This window comes from Leuresthes tenuis, unplaced genomic scaffold (assembly GCF_036924035.1).
Source record: "Leuresthes tenuis unplaced genomic scaffold, fLeuTen1.0.hap1 SCAF_18, whole genome shotgun sequence".
NCBI classification, from domain to species: domain Eukaryota; kingdom Metazoa; phylum Chordata; class Actinopteri; order Atheriniformes; family Atherinopsidae; genus Leuresthes; species Leuresthes tenuis.
In genome coordinates this window covers 26240333-26258725 of record NW_027325372.1, presented here as the reverse complement: position 1 = coordinate 26258725, position 18393 = coordinate 26240333, and the positions used below count along the sequence as shown (strand labels likewise).

General features: G+C 41.7%; 3 non-coding genes across 3 annotated transcripts; 1 reads left to right on the top strand and 2 right to left on the bottom strand.

Annotated features, from left to right (window-relative positions):
- Positions 1 to 10430: 10430 nt before the first annotated feature.
- LOC140276313 (U5 spliceosomal RNA) lies at positions 10431 to 10544 on the top strand. Its single transcript, XR_011908918.1, has one exon. It is a non-coding gene; the product is annotated as a U5 spliceosomal RNA (small nuclear RNA).
- Positions 10545 to 13774: 3230 nt separating this feature from the next.
- On the bottom strand, positions 13775 to 13958 carry LOC140276087 (U2 spliceosomal RNA). The gene has a single exon (XR_011908773.1). It is a non-coding gene; the product is annotated as a U2 spliceosomal RNA (small nuclear RNA).
- Positions 13959 to 14270: 312 nt separating this feature from the next.
- LOC140276417 (U5 spliceosomal RNA) lies at positions 14271 to 14384 on the bottom strand. Its single transcript, XR_011909013.1, has one exon. It is a non-coding gene; the product is annotated as a U5 spliceosomal RNA (small nuclear RNA).
- Between the last annotated feature and the right edge of the window lie 4009 nt (positions 14385 to 18393).

The following is an 18393-nucleotide window of genomic DNA, read 5'->3' as shown; positions in this document are numbered from 1 at the left end:
CTGCAAGAAGGTTTGAATGTCCGACTAAAGTTTGTAAAAAGCGGGTAAGACAAGGTGTGAATGCCCGACAATGTATGATCCAAAGAGGAGCGGAGGTTTTCGGCTGCAAGAAGGTCTGAATGTCCACCCATAATTACTGAAAAATGGGTAAGAAAAGGTGCGAAAGCCCAACCGCACATGATCATAAGTGGATGAGAAGGTGTTCGACTGCAAGTAGGTGTGAATGTAAGATCATAATTTGTAAAAAGCGGGTAAGAAAAGGTAAGAATGCCCAACCATAAATTATCAAAAGCGGCAGCAGAGTTTCGGCTGGTATTTATCAATGTCTAGATAGATTTCAACAAAAAACAACGTTGTACTTTGCAGTAAAAGAAAGTGCAAATCAAAAGTTTTAGGAATCCGAGAATAAGCTTATTTTCATACGTTCTGCATGATTTGGGATTTTATGTATAAAATGAATTCCTTCACTCAAACTAAGTTAACACTGCTTTGTCCTTCATATGTACCCATTTCTACATATATTTCAAGCATAAACTTCCTCATACTACCCTGAATGAGAAAGAGCCACACTTGTGATTAAGCCATACGCCCCTTTTGAGGAGTTCTGCATGATTTGGGATTTTATCTATAAAATCAATTCCTTCACTCAAACTATGTTAAAACGGCTTTTACCTTCATATTTATCAATGTCTCGATAGATTTAAACAAAAAAACAACGTTGTACTTTGCAGTAAAAGAAAGAGCCAATCAAAAGTTTTAGGAATCCGAGAATAAGCTTATTTTCATGAGTTCTGCACGATTTCGGATTTTATGTATAAAATTAATTCATTCACTCAAACCAAGTTAAAACTGCTTTTTCATTCATATTTATCAATGTCTAGATCGACTTCAACAAAGAACAACATTGTATTTTGCAGTAGAAGAAAGAGCAAAACTGAAGGATCAGGAATCCGAGAATAAGCTTATTTTCTTATGGGAACTGCTTTGTCCTTCATATTTATCAATGTGTAGATGGATTTCAACTTCTTCTACTGCAAAGTCCAATGTTTTTCTTTGTTGAAGTCGATCTAGACATTGATGAATATGGAAGGACAAAGCAGTTTTAACTTGGTTTGAGCAAAGCAATTCATTTTATAGCAAAATCCGAAATCGTGCAGAACTCATGAAAGCAGGCTTATACTCGGATTCCTGAAACTTTAGATTTGCTCTTTCTTTTACTGCAAAGTACAACGTTGTTTTTTTGTTTAAATCTTTCTAGACATGGTAAATATGAAGGACAAATCAGTTTTAACATAGTTTGAGTGAAGTAATGCATTTTATAAGCAAAATCCCAAATCATGCAGAACTCACGAAAAGCTTTTTCTCGCTTTTCACTGCTTTTTACAAACTTTGGTCGGACGTTCACACCTTCTTGCATCCGAACACCTCCGCTTCCGTTTTTGATTATGTAATTTCGGGAATTCGAACCTTTTATTACCCGCTTTTTACAAACCATTGTCGGACTTTCACACCTTCTTGCAGCCGAACACCACCTCTCCCGCTTTTGATGATGTATGGTCCAGTATTCTTACCTTTTCTAACACATTTTTCAGCAATTATGGTCGGACATTCACACCTACTCACAGCTGGACACCTCCGCTCCCGCTTTTGATCATACAATGTCGGGACATCGCTCCTTGTCTTACCAGCTTTTTACAAACTTCAGTCGAACATTCACACCTTCTTGCAGCTGAACACCTCCGCTCCCACTTTTGATGATGTATATTCGGGCTTTCGAGGCTTTTCTTACCCGGTTTTTACAAATTATGGTTGGACATTCAGACCTTGCAGCCGAACACCTCCGCTCTCTCTTTTGATCATACATTGTCGGGCATTCGCACCTTGTCTTACCCGCTTTTTACAAACTATAGTCAGACATTCACACCTTGCAGCTGAACCTCCGCTCCCTGTTTTGATCATGTATGGTCTGGCAATACTACCTTTTCTTCCCCCGTTTGTGAGTAATTATGGCTGGACATTCACACCTACTTGCAGTCGAACAGCTCTGCTCCCGCTTTTGATTATGTTTGGTTGAGCGGGAGCGGAGGTGTTCGGCTGCAAGTAGGTTTGAATGTTCGACCATAATTTGTAAAAAGCGGGTAAGAAAAGGTTTGAATGCCCGACTATATATTAACAAAAGCAGGAGGAGAGGTCTTCGGATAAAAGTGGGTGAGAATTTCCAACCATAATCAATAAAATGCGGTGAAAAAAAGGTGTGAATACCCCATGGTGATTGTACTGTACCATTCATGGTCGGACTTTCACACCTTTTAGTAGCGGAACAACTCTGCTCCCGCTATTGATTGTGTACAATAGGGTATTTTAACCTTTTCTTACCTGCTTTTTGCCAATTATGGTTGGACATTCACACCTTCTTACAGCGGAACACCTCCGCTCCCTCCTTTGATGGTGTATGTTCGGGCATTCGAACCTTTTCTTACCCGCTTTTTACAAACTATGGTCAGACATTCAAACCTTCTTGTAGCCGAACACATCCACTTTTGCTTTTGATGATGGGTATTCAAACCTACTTGTTGCCCGCTTTTCATTAATTATGGGTGGACATACACACCTTGTCGCAGCCAAACACCTCCGCTCCCTGTTAGGATCATGTATGGTTGGGCATTCGTACCTTTTCTTACCCATTTTGCAGTAATTATGGGATCATGTGCGGTTTGATATTCGAAAATTCTCTTCCATGTTTTCTAGCAATTATTGATGGACATTCAGACCTTCTTGCAGCTGAACACCTCCGCTCCAGCTGTTGATGGTGTATAGTCAGGCTTTCGAGCCTTTTCTTCCCAGATTTTTACAAAATATGGATGGACATTCAGACCTTGTTTCAGCCGAAAACCTCCGCTCCCTCTTTTGATCATACATTGTCGGGCATTCGCACCTTTTCTTACCCGCTTTTTACAAACCATGGTCGGACTTTCACACCTTTTAGTAGCGGAACAACTCTAATCCCGCTATTGATTGTGTACAATCGGGTATTTTAACCTTTTCTTACCTGCTTTTTGCCAACTATGGTCGGACATTCACACCTTCTTACAGCGGAACAACTCCGCTCCCTCCTTTGATGGTGTATAGTCGGGCTTTCGAGCCTTTTCATCCCCGGTTTTTACAAATTATGGTTGGACATTCAGACCTTGCAGCCGAAAACCTCCGCTCCCTCTTTTGATCATACATTGTCAGGCATTCGCACCTACTTGCAGCCGAATACTTCCGCTCCACCTTTTAGTGATGTATGGTTGGCATTTGCACCTTTTCTTACCCTTTCTTACCCTACTGATTGCTTAAGATTAAGTTGTTTTTTCTCAAACTACAACATTTTTTTAATTGTTGAAACTTGATTTGAAGTGGATAAATAAGGAGGACAAACAGTTTTAAGTCAGGCTGATAGAAGGAATTAATTTTATAGCAAAATCTGTATTTCGTCATATGTCGAGAGATGCTTATTGTTGAAGAAGTTCTTTCTCATTCTACAAAGTACAACGTTGTTTATCGTTGAAACTTGATTAGACATGAATAAATATGAAGGACAAAGCAGTCTTAACTTGGTTAGAGTTAAGGAATTCGTTTTATAGGAGAATCCGAATTCGTGCATACCTACTTGCAGCCGAACACCACCTCTCCCGCTTTTGATGATGTATGGACCGGCATTCTTACCTTTTCTAACACATTTTTCAGCAATTATGGTTGGAGATTCACACCTACTCACAGCCGAACAACTCCGCTACCGCATTTGATGGTGTATAGTCGGGCATTCTCACCCTTTCTCATCAGCTTTTTGCAAATTATGATCTGACATTCACACCTACTTGCAGTCGAACAGCTCTGCTCCCGCTTTTGATTATGTATGGTTGGATATTCGAACCTTTTCTTAACTGCTTTTTACAAACTTTGGTTGGACGTTCACACCTTCTTGTAGCCGAACACATGCACTCCTGCTTTTGATGATGTATGGTTGGGCATTCGCACCTTTTTTTACCCATTTTTCAGGTATTATGGGTGGACATTCACACCTTCTTGCAGCTGAACACCTCCTCTCCCACTTATGATCATGTGTGGTTTGATTTTCGAAAATTTTCTTTCATGTTTTCTAGCAATTATTGATGGACATTTAGACCTTCTTGCAGCTGAACACCACCTCTCCCGATTTTGATGATGTATGGACCGGCATTTTTACCTTTTCTAACACATTTTTCAGCAATTATGGTTGGAGATTCACACCTACTCACAGCCGAATAACTCCGCTACCGCATTTGATGGTGTATAGTCGGGCATTCTCACCCTTTCTCATCAGCTTTTTGCAAATTATGATCTGACATTCACACCTACTTGCAGTCGAACAGCTCTGCTCCCGCTTTTGATTATGTTTGGTTAGATATTCGAACCTTTTCTTAACTGCTTTTTACAAACTTTGGTCGGACGTTCACAATATCTTGCAGCCGAACACCTCCGCTTCCGCTTTTGATGGTGTATATTCGGGCATACGAACCTTTTCTTACCCGCTTTTTACAAACCAAGGTCGGACTTTCACACCTTCTCTCAGCTGAACACCTCCTCTCCCGCTTATGATCATGTGCAGTTTGATATTCGAAAATTTTCTTTCATGTTTTCTAGCAATTATTGATGGACATTCAGACCGTCTTGCAGCTGAACACCTCCGCTCCCACTTTTGATGGTGTATAGTCGGGCTTTCGAGCCTTTTCTTCCCCGGTTTTTACAAATTATGGTTGGACATTCAGACCTTCTTGCAGCCGAAAACCTCCACTCCCTCTTTTGATCATACATTGTCGGGCATTCGCACCTTTTCTTACCCGCTTTTTACAAACCATGGTCGGACTTTCACACCTTTTAGTAGCCGAACAACTCCGCTCCCGCTATTGATTGTGTACAGTCGGGTATTTTAACCTTTTCTTACCCGCTTTTTACCAACTATGGTTGGACATTCACACCTTCTTACAGCAGAACACCTCCGCTCCCTGTTTTGATTATGTATGGTTTGACATTCGCACCTTCTCTCACCCGCCTTTTACTATGGTCGGCCATTCACAGCTTCCTCTCCACCATACTTGTATGGTGGGATATTCACACCCACTTGCATCCGAAGACCTCCGCCCCCACTTTTGGCAAACTATGGCCTTCTTGCAGCCAAACACCTCTGATCTCGCTTTTGATGATGTAAGGTTGGGCATTCAGACCTTGCTTCACCTGCTTTTCACCAAATATAGTCGGACATTCACACCCACTTGCATCCGAAGACCTCCGCCCCAAATTTTGTTGATATTTAGTCGGACATTCGCACCTTACCCGCTTTTGGCAAACTATGGCCTTCTTGCAGCCAAACACCTCTGATCTCGCTTTTGATGATGTAAGGTTGGGAATTCAGACCTTGCTTCACCTGCTTTTCACCAAATATAGTCGGACATTCACACCTTCTTGCAGCCGAACACTTCCGCTCCACCTTTTAGTGTTCTATCACACCTTTTTTTCACCGCATTTTATACATTATGGTTGGAAATTTTCAACCACTCTCATCCGAAGACCTCTCCTCCCGCTTTTGTTAATATATTTGAACTTTAGTCGGACATTCAAACCTTCTTGCAGCTGAACACCTCCGCTCCCTGTTTTGATCATATATGGTCTGGCAATACTACCTTTTCTTACCCGTTTGTGAGTAATTATGGCTGGACATTCACACCTACTTGCAGCCAAACACAACCTCTCTCGCTTTTGATGATGTATGGACCGGCATTCTTACCTTTTCTAACACATTTTTCAGCAATTATGGTCGGAGATTCACACCTAGTCACAGCCGAACAACTCCGCTCCCGCATTTGATGGTGTATAGTCGGGCATTCTCACCCTTTCTCATCAGCTTTTTGCAAATTATGATCTGACATTCACACCTACTTGCAGTCGAACAGCTCTGCTCCCGCTTTTGATTATGTATGGTTAGATATTCGAACCTTTTCTTAACTGCTTTTTACAAACTTTGATTGGACGTTCACACCTTCTTGTAGCCGAACACATGCACTCCTGCTTTTGATGATGTATGGTTGGGCATTCGCACCTTTTTTTTACCCATTTTTCTGGTATTATGGGTGGACATTCACACCTTCTTGCAGCTGAACACCTCCTCTCCCACTTATGATCATGTGTGGTTTGATTTTCAGAAATTTTCTTTCATGTTTTCTAGCAATTATTGATGGACATTTAGACCTTCTTGCAGTTGAACACCACCTCTCCCGATTTTGATTATGTATGGACCGGCATTTTTACCTTTTCTAACACATTTTTCAGCAATTATGGTTGGAGATTCACACCTACTCACAGCCGAACAACTCCGCTACCGCATTTGATGGTGTATAGTCGGGCATTCTCACCCTTTCTCATCAGCTTTTTGCAAATTATGATCTGACATTCACACCTACTTGCAGTCGAACAGCTCTGCTCCCGCTTTTGATTATGTATGGTTGGATATTCGAACCTTTTCTTAACTGCTTTTTACAAACTTTGGTTGGACGTTCACACCTTCTTGTAGCCGAACACATGCACTCCTGCTTTTGATGATGTATGGTTGGGCATTCGCACCTTTTTTTTACCCATTTTTCAGGTATTATGGGTGGACATTCACACCTTCTTGCAGCTGAACACCTCCTCTCCCACTTATGATCATGTGTGGTTTGATTTTCGAAAATTTTCTTTCATGTTTTCTAGCAATTATTGATGGACATTTAGACCTTCTTGCAGCTGAACACCACCTCTCCCGATTTTGATGATGTATGGACCGGCATTTTTACCTTTTCTAACACATTTTTCAGCAATTATGGTTGGAGATTCACACCTACTCACAGCCGAACAACTCCGCTACCGCATCTGATGGTGTATAGTCGGGCATTCTCACCCTTTCTCATCAGCTTTTTGCAAATTATGATCTGACATTCACACCTACTTCCAGTCGAACAGCTCTGCTCCCGCTTTTGATTATGTTTGGTTAGATATTCGAACCTTTTCTTAACTGCTTTTTACAAACTTTGGTCGGACGTTCACAATATCTTGCAGCCGAACACCTCCGCTTCCGCTTTTGATGGTGTATATTCGGGCATACGAACCTTTTCTTACCCGCTTTTTACAAACCAAGGTCGGACTTTCACACCTTCTCTTAGCTGAACAACTCCGCTCCCTCTTTTGATTGTGTACAGTCGGGTAATTTAACCTTTTCTTACCCGCTTTTTACCATCTATGGTCGGACATTCACACCGTCTTACAGCGGAACACCTCCGCTCCCTCTTTTGATGATGTATGGTTAGGCATTCGCACCTTTTCTTACCCATTTTTCAGTAATTATGGGTAGACATTCACACCTTCTTGCAGCTGAACACCTCCTCTCCCGCTTATGATCATGTGCAGTTTGATATTCGAAAATTTTCTTTCATGTTTTCTAGCAATTTTTGATGGACATTCAGACCGTCTTGCAGCTGAACACCTCCGCTCCCACTTTTGATGGTGTATAGTCGGGCATTCGAGCCTTTTCTTCCCCGGTTTTTACCAATTATGGTTGGACATTCAGACCTTCTTGCAGCCGAAAACCTCCACTCCCTCTTTTGATCATACATTGTCGGGCATTCGCAACTTTTCTTACCCGCTTTTTACAAACCATGGTCGGACTTTCACACCTTTTAGTAGCCGAACAACTCCGCTCCCGCTATTGATTGTGTACAGTCGGGTATTTTAACCTTTTCTTACCCGCTTTTTACCAACTATGGTTGGACATTCACACCTTCTTACAGCAGAACACCTCCGCTCCCTGTTTTGATTATGTATGGTTTGACATTCGCACCTTCTCTCACCCGCCTTTTACTATGGTCGGCCATTCACAGCTTCCTCTCCACCATACTTGTATGGTTGGATATTCACACCCACTTGCATCCGAAGACCTCCGCCCCCACTTTTGTTGATATTTAGTCGGTCATTCGCACCTTACCCGCTTTTGGCAAACTATGGCCTTCTTGCAGCCAAACACCTCTGATCTCGCTTTTGATGATGTAAGGTTGGGCATTCAGACCTTGCTTCACCTGCTTTTCACCAAATATAGTCGGGCATTCACACCTTCTTGCAGCCGAACACTTCCGCTTTTAGTGTTCTATGAGGCATTCACATATTTTTTTTCACCGTATTTTATAGATTATGGTTGGAAATTCTCACCCACTCTCATCCGAAGACCTCTCCTCCCGCTTTTGTTAATATATAGTCGGGCATTCGAACCTTTTCTTACCCGCTTTTTACAAATTATGGTCGAACATTCACACCTACTTGCAGCTGAATACTTCCGCTCCACCTTTTAGGTATGTATGGTTGGCATTTGCACCTCTTTTTATACTGATTGCTGAAGATTAAGTTGTTCTTTCTCAAACTACAAATTTTTTTTAATTGTTGTTAATTGAAGTGGATAAATAAGGAGGACAAACAGTTTTAAGTCAGGCTGATAGAAGGAATTCATTTTATAGCAAAATCTGTATTTCGTCATATGTCGAGAGATGCTTATTGCTGAAGAAGTTCTTTCTCATTCTACAAAGTACAACGTTGTTTATCGTTGAAACTTGATTAGACATGAATAAATATGAAGGACAAAGCAGTCTTAACTTGGTTTGAGTTAATGAATTCGTTTTATAGGAGAATCCGAATTCGTGCATAACTCATAAAATAGACCTTATTTTCGGATCCCTGAAGAATGAGTCTGGTTCTTTCTCATAATACAAAGTTTGTTGTTTATTGTTGAAACTTCATCAGAAGTGAAGAAATAAATGAATGCCTATCAACAAATGTGGGATCTAAACTCTAGTGCTTCCTCTAAAATAATTTCCTTTCTCAATTTAGAAATGTGTGTGTGTAAGTCACAACACCCGTGACACCAAAACGGCTTTCTTTTCTCTACACTCTGCACTATGAGCACACACACCAAATCAGAAAGGCTTTTTTCTCTCTTTTCTACATTATGGACTGTGGGGACACAAAACCGCTCTCTCTCTTTTTTTTTTTTTATCGTGTGCCAGGGCGTTGTCTCACGTATTAGATTATGCTTAAGATACGAATGGGTTTATCAGTCACATCAGAATCCATACATACTGATCCTCCCGTAATAAAATGGTCGGATCTTATCAAACACACTTTGTTTCTTGTGACAATCAAGTCAGCGAAACAGCGTATACACGTCAAGACACTGAATCAAGTTTGCCACAAGAACTCATAAGTTTGGCAGTATTGCTCTGCCGTCAGCAATCATACACCCATTTTATTTTCGTGAGACATGTGCAAGCACCTGTTCATCTACTGTTCTATCACTATGAATTAGTGATCTATTATCAATAAGGATACTTCTACAACTACTATCAAAGTATGTCCGGACTTCTTATGTTGTCAGTTGCTATATATGAATAAGTGGGTAGCTACTGACAAGCATTAAGCATGTCACACAGCCCAAACATATAACATTTCAGGACACACCACACAGTTAACAACCACAGTGAAGCGTGTCAAAGCCCAAACATGTAACATTCAACAGGACACTTACACAACACATTCAAATCAAACAGTCAGACAACATACAAGAACATATACCCCAGCCGGCATTGCTCCCTGCCTATTTTCGTACAGCACACTATGTGTGCGCACACCTTTATTCACAAACTCTTCAACTTATACTCTTTTACCGAAGCTGCTACAGCTCGATTGGCCGAATACCCTTTGATCCTATTTCGGTGAATTTGACATCTGCCTTACATATAACAGATTAGCGGTTTAGCAGTTTTAATTTAGTTTGAGTGAAGGAATTCATTTTATAGCAAAATCCGAAATCGTGAAGCACTCATGAAAGTAAGCTTATTCTCGGATTCCTGAAACTTTAGATTTGCTCTTTCTTTTACTGCAAAGTACAACGTTGTTTTTTTTGTTTAAATCTTTCTAGACATGGTAAATATTAAGGACAAAGCAGTTTTCACATAGTTTGAGTGAAGGAATTCATTTTATAGATAAAATCCCAAGAGTCTGCTGAGAAAAGAGAGTGAATGCGAAGTAGACTTTAACACGGCTATGGGAGCGAGCCGAGTGTGGGCTAACCGGGAGAATTGCTTGAAAGAAACGCGACACCGAATGAGCGATCAGAACAAAGCCTCAATACGGGATTCTCGTGGTGTTTTTGTTGCTGCCTTGTCTTTTGCACAGAGTAAAAGACAAGGCAGCCATCGAATAGGGCCCGATTGTTCCTAGTTGGTCAGCCGAGGAGCAGGGGGGGGGGGCAAGCGTCTCAACCAAGCAAAGCTCACCATGGGGAAGGTGGCTATGCCAACTAGCCTGATGCCCTGCTCCCGCAGTGACGGATAATCGTACTCTGGTTTCTCTTCATAACGTACAAGTCTTTCGCCTTTTACTAAAGATTTCTGTGGAGAGCAGCACTAATGAGTTGTTTCTATTTTTGGCAGGCTTTACCTTTGCAGGTGAAGCCCTTTCTGTCTGTGCAAAAGAAATCTTCTTACTGTGCAGAGTGACTTCTCTGAGTAGAGTCGCCTTACTTGTTGCGACTGTGCCGATGTTCGAAGCTGGAGTGCAAAGTTGTTGCTTGAATGGTGCTTGCTGGAGCGTGCGGGAGTGCAAAGTTATACCATTTAAAAGGGCTGAAGAGTGCTCAGTGCAGCGGGTGGGCGACACTCTGGCCACCTTGAAAACCGAGGTTACATCCACTACCAGGGGCAGCCCAAGTTCTGCCGCAAGTGTGGTGAGCATGGGCACCTGGTTGAGGCTTGTACCAAGGTGTTATGTGGGAAGAGCAGAGAAATTGGGCAAACTTTTGGAGAGTGTCCAAATGGCAAGAAATGTAATCTCTGTGGAGAATTAAATCACCTCTTCAGAGATTGCCCTAAATCTTTTGCCAACAAATTAAAGACGGTAAAGCCACAGTCAAGCCAACAAAGAGAAGGACCAAAGGTGGCAGTTGGTGAACAAAGTGAAGAGGTTGACCCAATAAATTCAAACTTCCCGCCAAAAGCTTGGATTGGAAGTGAGGAGCAAAAAGGGGAGGGGCCTGTAGAGGCCTCACCACTCAGTGTTGAAGTCTGTGAGAATTCACAGGCAGAGGGTGGAGCTACGCTAAATGAGGAGGAAGAGCAGACAGGTGAGTCTAGTAAAGATACTCACCTCCCCGAAGGTCAACAGCCGAAGAGGACGGCATCTGAGCCTCTGATTCCCCAGTGGTATCAGAGAAGAGGGGAAGGGTTAGGTCCCTTTCAGACAGTTCTTCAGTGGAAGAACCTAGAGTCTTCCCCTCCGACTCACCAAATGAGGTCTCCTTTTTAACTTCAGCTCTGCAATCAACCCCCAGGGACTCAAAGTTAAATGCAACATTGCGTCAGAGGCCAACACCGAGAGTCCGAAAAGGAAATATAGATCACCCTACTCACTTTTCACCTAAAGAAATGAAGGAAGAGCTAGTTTCCCAAGAAATAACCTGTGTGTAATTTGTTTTGATAACTTAGAAAAACGAAAATGACATACCTACTTTCCTTTATGCTTTTAATGGTTCTCACCTTCTCAACACTAAATGTGAGAAGTGTGAAATCAAAGACAAGAGCCCAGAGTATTTTATCCTTCTTAGACTCCATAAAATCAGATGTGTTTTTAATACAAGAATGTGGACTACCTTTTTTAAAAAACCATAGACAATGGGAGGAAACGTAGCCCCATTTATCGATATGGAGTGGCTCAAATCAAAATAAAAATGATGGTGTGGTCATTCTAATTAAAAATCTGCATGTTCTGGTGAAAGGTAGCACAGTGGTGAGAGACGGACGGGCACTTTTAGTACACTTGAATTTTATGGGGCAAGACTTTAACCTCTTAAATATTTATGGTTTCAATGGAAAAAATGAAAGGTATGACCTTTTAGAAGATATACAGCTTTACATGCTAGGGCAAGTACCTTTAGTTGTAGGAGGGGATTGTAACTGTATCTTGAGCAGGAAAGATAGAAAAAGAGCAGGGGTAGATTTTAAAGTGGATAAGACTTCGATTTTACTTCAGGGCATATGCAGGGATTTTAAGCTTACTGACTGTTTTAAAACCATGCATCCCAGAGAGGAGGGCTTCACCTAGTTTAGTCATGATGGCACCAGAGCCTCTCGCATTGATTATTTCTTTACTAGAGATTGCCCACCCACTGATGTTAGAATAACCCCTGTTTTCATTTCAGACCACCTTATGCTCTCCTGCACCCTTTCACCCCCTTCTGGTGTGACGGTAGGAAGTGGTCTGTGGAAACTCAACTGTTCCCTGTTGGAGGATGAAATCATAGTCAGTCAGTACAGGGAATGTTATAAAGAGTGGCAGACCCTTCAAGACCTCTACGAAACACATGCACAATGGTGGGAAATGGTGAAGGAAACGACCCAGACTTTTTTTAAACAGCAAGGTAAACGTAAAAAAAGGAAAGAGAATAGATGTATGATGGGACTACATAAACGCTTACAGAGCTACTTTAAACTAAATCAGTGTGGCATAGACTTTAAAGAAGAAATCAAAGATGTCAAAAAGGAAATGTCAGTTTTAGCAGAAATAAAGAGTAAAGGAATTTTTGTAAGAAGCAGGGAGCAGGAAAAAGAAAGAAAGTTATAAATAAAAAGGAGTGTATTCAAAATCTAAAAAGAGAAGATGGGTTTTTAACAAAATCCACACAAGAGATGATTGAAACTGTACATACCTTTTATAGTAACATGTACAAAGAGAAACCAGTGCACTTGGAAACATCGGCAGAAATCTTAAAATTCGTTGACAAAACCGTAAAAGAGAATGCACACTTGACACAGAATTTTACTGCTTTAGAGTTAAAAAAATGCCTAACAGGTTTTAAGAGAAGTCGAGCTCCGGGTTTAGACGGGCTTCCTGCAGAATTCTATCTGACCTATTGGGACCTTTTATCATCAGACATTTTAGATGTTTTTAAAGATTTTGAAAAACTCGACCGACTGCCTGACAGTTTTAGAGTGGGAATAGTGACTCTACTTTATAAAAAAAATTATAAGACTGACCTAAATAATTGGAGGCCCATCGCACTTTTAAACTTTGACTGTAAACTTTTTAGCAAGGTTTTAGCGACACGGATGTCCTCTGTTTTAGAGGAGGTAATTCACCCAGACCAAGCTTGTGCCATCTCAGGGAGACAACTCACCGACAGCCTCGTACTGATTCGAGACATCATTGATTACGCTAGAGACAGAAACACCCGGCTTGTCATCTTAAATTTAGACTTTGAAAAAGCATTTGATCGGGTCTCGCATCAATATCTCTTTCAGGTGTTGCAGCCATCGAAAAGGGCCCGATTGTTCCTATTTGGTGAGCTTTGCTTGGTTGAGACGCTTGCCCCCCCCCCCCTGCTCCTCGGCTGACCAAGTAGAAACAATCTATTCGATGGCTGCCTTGTCTTTTACTCTGTGCAAAAGACAAGGCAGCCACAAACACCACGGGAACACCGTCTTGAGGCTTTGTTCTGACCACTCATTCGGTGTCGCGTTTCTTTCAAGCAATTCTCCCGGTTAGCCCGCACTCGGCTCGCTCCCAGAGCCGTGTTAAAGTCCACTTCGCATTCACTCTCTTTTCTCAGCAGATTAAAAGAAAGTTTCATCTTGGGCTCCCTGAAACTTCCATCCTGCACCGCTGTTTGCTTTTTCACAAGAGCAGAGGAGAGCGCACCGTTCCCAGCGGCACTGCAGTACCGGGTCGAGGCTTGGAGTGAACGGAGCAAGCTTCTTTTTCAACTCCTATTCTTAAAAATCCATTTTATATGTTGTCCTCGTATAGAGGACATATTAAACTGATAAGAACAGATACTACACTTGATCTTAGCCAAAAGGCCGAGAAGCGATAACTGTCCACTGTTTCAGGTCCGAGGGCCCTTGCTGGCACAATGCGCACTTGTAGCAGTGTTCTTTTTATGGCCATAGGTGGCCAGAGTGTCACGTTGCACCTCCGCCCACCCGCTGCACTGAGCACTCACTCTTCAGCCCTTTTAAATGGTATAACTTTGCACTCCCGCATGCTCCAGCAAGCACCATTCAAGCAACAACTTTGCACTCCAGCTTCGAACATCGGCACAGTCGCAACAAGTAAGGCGACTCTACTCAGAGAAGTCACTCTGCAAAGTAGCAAGATTTCTTTTGCACAGACAGAAAGGGCTTCACCCGCAAAGGTAAAGCCTGACAATAATAGAAACAACTCATTAGTGCTGCTCTCCACGGAAGTCTTTAGTAAAAGGCGAAAGACTTGTATGTTATGAAGAGAAACCAGAGTACGATTATCCGTCACTGCGGGAGCAGGGCATCAGGCTAGTTGGTATAGCCACCTTCCCCATGGTGAGCTTTGCTTGGTTGAGACGCTTGCCCCCCCCCCCCCTTGCTCCTCGGCTGACCAAGTAGGAACAATCGGGCCCTATTCGATGGCTGCCTTGTCTTTTACTCTATGCAAAAGACAAGGCAGCAACAAAAACACCACGAGAATCCCGTATTGAGGCTTTGTTCTGACCGCTCATTCTGTGTCGCGTTTCTTTCAAGCAATTCTCCCGGTTAGCCGACACTCGGCTCGCTCCCATAGCCGTGTTAAAGTCTACTTCGCATTCACTCTCTTTTCTCTGCAGACTCTTGGGATTTTATCTATAAAATTAATTCCTTCACTCAAACTATGTTAAAACTGCTTTGTCGTTCATATTTACCATGTCTAGAAAGATTTAAACAAAAAAAACAACGTTGTACTTTGCAGTAAAAGAAAGAGCAAATCTAAAGTTTCAGGAATCCGAGAATAAGCTTACTTTCATGAGTGCTTCACGATTTCGGATTTTGCTATAAAATGAATTCCTTCACTCAAACTAAATTAAAACTGCTAAACCGCTAATCTGTTACATGTAAGGCAGATGTCAAATTCACCGAAATAGGATCTAAGGGTATTCGGCCAATCGAGCTGTAGCAGCTTCGGTAAAAGAGTATAAGTTGAAGAGTTTGTGAATAAAGGTGTGCGCACACATAGTGAGCTGTAGGAAAATAGGCAGGGAGCAATGCCGGCTGGGGTATATGTTCTTGTATGTTGTCTGACTGTTTGATTTGAATGTGTTGTGTAAGTGTCCTGTTGAATGTTTGGGCTTTGACACTTCACTGTGGTTGTTAACTGTGTGGTGTGTCCTGAAATGTTATATGTTTGGGCTGTGTGACATGCTTAATGCTTGTCAGTAGCTACCCACTTATTCATATATAGCAACTGACAACATAAGAAGTCCGGACATACTTTGATAGTAGTTGTAGAAGTATCCTTATTGATAATAGATCACTAATTCATAGTGATAGAACAGTAGATGAACAGGTGCTTGCACATGTCTCACGAAAATAAAATGGGTGTATGATTGCTGACGGCAGAGCAATACTGCCAAACTTATGAGTTCTTGTGGCAAACTTGATTCAGTGTCTTGACGTGTATACGCTGTTTCGCTGACTTGATTGTCACAAGAAACAAAGTGTGTTTGATAAGATCCGACCATTTTATTACGGGAGGACCAGTATGTATGGATTCTGATGTGATTGATAAACCCATTCGTATCTTAAGCATAATCTAATACGTGAGACAACGCCCTGGCACACAATCAAAAAAAAAAAGAGAGAGCGGTTTTGTGTCCCCACAGTCCATAATGTAGAAAAGAGAGAAAAAAGCCTTTCTGATTTGGTGTGTGTGCTCATAGTGCAGAGTGTAGAGAAAAGAGAAAAAAGAAAGCCGTTTTGGTGTCACGGGTGTTGTGACTTACACACACACATTTCTGAATTGAGAAAATAAATTATTTTAGAGGAAGCAGTAGAGTTTAGATCCCACATTTGTTGATAGGCATTCATTTATTTCTTCACTTCTGATGAAGTTTCAACAATAAACAACAAACTTTGTATTATGAGAAAGAACCAGACTCATTCTTCAGGAATCCGAAAATAAGCACGAATTCGGATTCTCCTATAAAACGAATTAATTAACTCAAACCAAGTTAAGACTGCTTTGTCCTTCATATTTATTCATGTCTAATCAAGTTTCAACGATAAACAACGTTGTACTTTGTAGAATGAGAAAGAACTTCTTCAGCAATAAGCATCTCTCGACATATGACGAAATACAGATTTTGCTATAAAATTAATTTCTTCTATCAGCGTGACTTAAAACTGTTTGTCCTCCTTATTTATCCACTTCAAATCAAGTTTCAACAATTAAAAAAAAATTGTAGTTTGAGAAAGAACAACTTAATCTTCAGCAATCAGTATAAAAAGAGGGTAACAAAAGGTGCAAATGCCAACCATACATCACTAAAAGGTGGAGCGGAAGTATTCAGCTGCAAGTAGGTGGGAATGTTCGACCATAATTTGTAAAAAGTGGGTAAGAAAAGGTTCGAATGCCCGACTAAATATTAACAAAAGCGGGAGGAGAGGTCTTCGGATGAGAGTGGGTGAGAATTTCCTACCATACAAGTATGGTGGAGAGGAAGCTGTGATTGGCCGACAATAGTAAAAAGCAGGTGAGAAAAGGTGCGAATGTCAAAACATACATGATCAAAACAGGGAGCGGAGGTGTTTGGCTGCGACAAGGTGTGAATGTCCACCCATAATTAATGAAAAACGGGCAACAAGTAGGTTCGAATGCCCAACCATACATCATCAAAAGCAGGAGTGGATGTGTTCGGCTTCAAGAAGGTATGAATGTCCATCAATAATTGCTATAAAACATGAAAGAAAATTTTCGAATATCAAACCGCACATAATCATAAGCGGGAGAGGAGGTGTTCCGCTGCAAGAAGGTGTGAATATCCACCCATAATTACTGAAAAATGGGTAAGAAAAGGTGCGAATGCCCAACCATACATCATCAAAAGCAGGAGTGGATGTGTTCGGCTACAAGAAGGTTTGAATGTCCGACCATAGTTTGTAAAAAGCGGGTAAGAACAGATTTGTATGCCCGACTGTACACAATCAAAAGAGGGAGCGGAGTTGTTCAGCTACAAGAAGGTGTGAAAGTCCGACCATGGTTTGTAAAAAGCGGGTAAGAACAGGTTCGTATGCCCGAATATACACCATCAAATGCGGGAGCGGAGGTGTTCGGCTGTGAGTAGGTGTGAATCTCCAACCATAATTGCTGAAAAATGTGTTAGAAAAGGTAAGAATGCCGGTCCATACATCATCAAAAACGGGAGAGGTGGTGTTCGGGTGCAAGTAGGTGTGAATGTCCAGCCATAATTACTCACAAATGGGTAAGAAAAGGTAGTATTGCCAGACCATACATGATCAAAACAGGGAGCGGAGGTGGTTAAGCTGCAAGAAGGTGTTAATGTCCGGCTAAAGTTAATAAAAAGCGGGTAAGAAAAGGTGCGAATGCCCGACAATGTATGATCAAAACAGGGAGCGGAGGTGTTTGGCTGCGACAAGGTGTGAATGTCCACCCATAATTAATGAAAAACGGGCAACAAGTAGGTTCGAATGCCCAACCATACATCATCAAAAGCAGGAGTGGATGTGTTCGGCTTCAAGAAGGTATGAATGTCCATCAATAATTGCTATAAAACATGAAAGAAAATTTTCGAATATCAAACCGCACATAATCATAAGCGGGAGAGGAGGTGTTCCGCTGCAAGAAGGTGTGAATATCCACCCATAATTACTGAAAAATAGGTAAGAAAAGGTGCGAATGCCCAACCATACATCATCAAAAGCAGGAGTGGATGTGTTCGGCTACAAGAAGGTTTGAATGTCCGACCATAGTTTGTAAAAAGCGGGTAAGAACAGATTTGTATGCCCGACTGTACACAATCAAAAGAGGGAGCGGAGTTGTTCAGCTACAAGAAAGTGTGAAAGTCCGACCATGGTTTGTAAAAAGCGGGTAAGAACAGGTTCATATGCCCGAATATACACCATCAAATGCGGGAGCGGAGGTGTTCGGCTGTGAGTAGGTGTGAATCTCCAACCATAATTGCTGAATAATGTGTTAGAAAAGGTAAGAATGCCGGTCCATACATCATCAAAAGTGGGAGAGGTGGTGTTCGGCTGCAAGTAGGTGTGAATGTCCAGCCATAATTACTCACAAATGGGTAAGAAAAGGTAGTATTGCCAGACCATACACGATCAAAACAGGGAGCGGAGGTGGTTAAGCTGCAAGAAGGTGTTAATGTCCGACTAAAGTTAGTAAAAAGCGGGTAAGAAAAGGTGCGAATGCCCGACAATGTATGATCAAAAGAGGGAGCGGAGGTTTTCGGCTGAAAGAAGGTCTGAATGTCCAACCATAATTTGTAAA